This window comes from Rhinopithecus bieti, unplaced genomic scaffold (genome assembly GCF_001698545.2).
Source record: "Rhinopithecus bieti isolate Rb0 unplaced genomic scaffold, ASM169854v2 scaffold_27016, whole genome shotgun sequence".
Lineage (NCBI taxonomy): Eukaryota > Metazoa > Chordata > Mammalia > Primates > Cercopithecidae > Rhinopithecus > Rhinopithecus bieti.
This window is the reverse complement of record NW_016812222.1, coordinates 1,509,229-1,513,672: the sequence shown is the minus strand read 5'-3', so window position 1 is coordinate 1,513,672 and position 4,444 is coordinate 1,509,229.

The window sequence follows — 4,444 nt, the reverse complement described above, 5'->3', positions numbered from 1 at the left end:
ATATATATTTTAAAAACTCCATTTTAAATTTACTCTGTTTTAAATATTTTGAGGCAGAAGTAAGCTATTTTGATACAGAAAGCCAACAGGTTGCTGAATTACAAGACTGAGGCTGAGGAAACTGTTTACCAATAGTGATGCACGGCTCATTCTTATAGAGGGAAGACGCAAAGTAACTCCATTAAGTCAAGAATTTTATACATTTTATTTACTGCAATATCCTCTGTACATAGACAGCAGTTGACACATAGTATTGATCATAGTATCTAATGTTCAATAGATATCTGCTGAATGAACTGAAAAATTAATAATGTTGATAATCACTATAAAATAACATTCTGAGGAGACTAAAATTTGAAGAATGCCTACAAGAGGGGGAGATGTGAAAGGAAACACATCCTAAAAAAATCAAAGGAAATTATCCTTAAGAGAAAAAAGAAACACCAGTACAACTGTAAGAGACAGAAGACAAAACTGCATGAAGTAAAACAAAATGCTGAACCCTTGAAATGCAAAAATCCAAAAATCCTGTTGCTTTTTTTTTTTTTTTGAGATAGAGTTTCACTCTTGTTGCCCAGGCTGAAGTGCAATGGCACAATCTTGGCTCACTGCAACCTCCACCTCCTGGGTTCAAGCGATTCTCCTGCTTCAGCCTCCCGAGTAGCTGGGATTACAGGTGCCCACCACCATGCCCAGCTAATTGTTTGTATTTTTAGTAGAGATGGGTTTCATCATGTTGGCCTGGCTGGTCTCGAACTCCTGACCTCAGGTGATCCACCAGCGTTGGCTTCCCAAAGTGCTGGGATTACAGGCATAAGCCATCGTGCTCAGCTGCATTTTTTTTTTTTTTCACTTATTTAGAAGGCTGATTTATTATCACCTCCTGCCGGTCATGGGAATGAGACAGAATCACCTTGAGAGTATCTACAGGGAGAATCTGGAGTCCAAATCCCTTCTTAATCAAGAAATGCTCTTTAATCAACTCCCTATATATAGGGAGGTTGATGTTGGGACAAGAGGGGCTGAATAACTTCGAGTTCTAGTCTTGGATATGGAATGGGGGCAGGTGTGTAGAATCTCTTTGATTTTTTTCCCAGAACTTCCATCAATATTCCAAAAGACTAGAAATTCATGGACAGCAGCTTTTCCCTTCTCTCTTTTTCACACTTCAATGACTTCTGTCTTCATCTTAAGACACTAATCTACACCAAATTTTCTCTCCTTCCTTTTGCTGGAATGCTATTTATTCAAAAATGAAATGCTGGATGAAAGAGTAAACTTGCAAGGACATCTGCTACAATAATTAAGGAGAAATAGATGCCTATAATTAAAAACATTGCTGCTTGCCTCTGAAATTATTTGAACACTGTATACATTATAATGTAAATAATCGGTTTCCATCTGATATCCTAGACATCTGATCCTGGAGACAATGTCTAATATCTCTACCCCAAAGCAATAGAGTTAGAGCTGTAAGGGGCAGGTAAGCTACAGTGTGAACCTTTCTCAGCGGCAGTGAACTTGGGGTGCTCACAACTCAGTGCAAAACCAGCTGTGGTGGCTAAGGATTGCCTATGTCACCTCTCCCCCAACTCTAGGCAATGCAGCTTAGGGATAGACTCCTTCCACTTGGGGGAAGAAGAGGGAAGAGTACAGAGGGCTTTGCCTTGCAACTTGGGTACCAACCAGCTCAGCCACAGTAAAGTAAAGCACCAAAAGTAACCCAGCACAGTGCCAGCTGTGGTGGCCACTGGACTTGCCCTTCCCCCAACTCCAAGCAGCCCTGCACAGAGAGAGACAGAGAGAGACTCCTTTGGTTCGGGGGTAAATGAGGGAAGAGAAGAAGAAACTCTGCCTGGTAATCCAGGCAATTTGGCCAAATGTTAACCCCAGTCCACTAAGGTGGTTCCTCTAGGACTCAGCGAGAGTTGTAGTGTTTCTGAGCTTAGGGCACCCTCTAGCGCTGATATAGCTTCAATAACCACAGCCTCAAATCACAACACTCAATCTCCTTCAAATACCTGAAAAGCCTTCCCAAGAAGGATGGGTTCAAACAAGCCCAGATTGTGAAGGCTACAATATGCATCTAACTCTTCAATGCCCAGACATCAACAACCATCTTCAAGAGTTAAGAATATCTAGCAAAATATGACCTCATCAAATGAACTAAATAAGGCATCAGTGACCAATCTGAGAATGATGGAGATATGCGACTTTTTAGACAAGAATTCAAAATAGCTGTCTTGATGAAACGCAACAAACTTCAAGACAACACAGAGAAAGAATTCAGAATTACATCAGGGAAGTTTCACAACGAAATTGAAGTAATTGCTTAAAAATCAAGCAGATATTCTGGAGCTGAAAAGTTTAATTGTCCAAGTGAAAAATGCATAAGAGTCTTTCGACAGCAGAATTGATCAAGCAGAAGAAGGAACTGGTGAGAACTGAAGACAGGCTATCCAAAAATACACGAAGCCAAAAAAAGAATTAAAAAAGAATAAAGTATACCTACAAAATGTAGAAAATGGCCTTAAAAGGGTAAATCCAAGAGTTATTGGTGTTAAAGAGGATGTAGAGGGAAAGAACAGGGTAAAGAGAGAGATCTTTTCCTCAGCACATAGAACATTTTGAGAGATCAGGGTAGAAAGATCAGAGAAATAATAACAAACAACCTTCCAAATCTCAAGAAAGATATAAACCTCCAGGTACAAGAAGGCCAAAAAACACCAGGTAGTTTCAACCCAAATAAGACTACCCCAAGGCTTATAATAATCAAACTTTCAAAGATCAAATATAAAGAAAGGATCCTAAAAGCACCAAGAGAAAAGAGGCAAACAACATATAAAGGAACTCCAGTACATCTGGCAGCAGACTTTTCAACAGCAACTTTACAGGCCAGGAGGGAGTGGGAAAACATATGAAAAGTGCTGAAGGAAAACCAACCTTCAACCTAGAATATTATCTCCAGCAAAATTATCCTCTAAACATGAAGGAAAAATAGTCTCCCAAACAAAAGCTGATGAATTTCATCAATACCAGATCCGTCTTACAAGAAATGCCCATGGGCGTTCTCCAACCTGAAATAAAAGGACAATAACGAACAACAAGAAATCATCTGAAGCTATAAACTCACTGGTGATAGTAAGTACACAGACAAATACAAATACTCTTAACACTGTAATTGTGGCATATGAACCACTCATATCTTTAGTAGAAAGACTAAAAGACAAACCAATCAAAAATAATAATGACAACAACTTTTAAGACATAGTATAAAAGATATAGAGACAATAAAATCAAAAGGAGAGGATGAAGTGTAGAATTTTTTAGTTGTCTCTTTGCTTGTTAGTCTGTTTTTCTTTTCTTTTTAATCAGAATTAAGTTGTCATGAGTTTAAAATAAGGGGTTATGTTATTTGCAAGTTCATGGTAACTACAAAACAAAAACCTGTAACAAATATGCAAGAAATTAAAACATACTACCACACAAAGTCAACTTTACACAAAGAAAGACGGAAAGAAGGGAGGGAGGGAGGGAGGAAGGAAGGAAGCGAGGAAGGGAGGGAGGGAGGAAGGGAGGGAAGAGAGGGAGAGAGGGAAAAAGGAGGGAGAGAGGAGGGAAGGAGGGAAGAAAGGGAGGGAGGGAGGGAAGGAAGGAAGGAAGGAAGGAAGGAAGGAAGGAAGGAAGGAAGGAAGGAAGGAAGGAAAAAGAGAACCAATGAAGCAACCAGAAGATAAATTTTTAAATGGCAGTTGTAAGTCCTTACCTACTAATAAGAACATTGGATGTAAATGGACTAACGTCTCCAATCAAAAGACAGAGTGGTTGAATGGATAAAAAAGCAACACCCAACTATAGGCTGCCTATAAGAAACTCACTTCACCTATAAAGAAACTCATAGACTGAATACAAAGGAATGAAAAAAGAAATCATATGCAAATAGAAACCAAAAAAGAAGATAAGTAATTACACTTATATCAGATAAAATGGCTTTCAAGACAAAACTGTAAAAGAGACAAACAAGGTCATTGTATAATAATAAAGGAGTCAATTTTTGCAAGAGGATATGATAATTATAAATATATATGCACCCAACACTAGAGAGCACAGATATATAAAGCAAAAATTATTAGTTCTAAAGAGAGAGGTAGACCCCAAAACAATAATAGTTAGGGACACTAACACCCCACTTTCAGCATTGAACAGGTCATCAAGACAGAAAATCCACAAAGAAATATCAGACTTAGTCTGCACTATAAACCAAATAGACCTAACAGACATTTATAGAACATTTCATCCAACAGCCACAGAATACACATTATTTTCCTCATCATATGGAATATTCTCAAAGATAAACCACTTGTTAGGCCACAAGACAGGTCTCAAAAGAATCCAAATAATTAAAATCATATCAAGTATCTTTTTTTTTTTTTTTTTTTTTTTT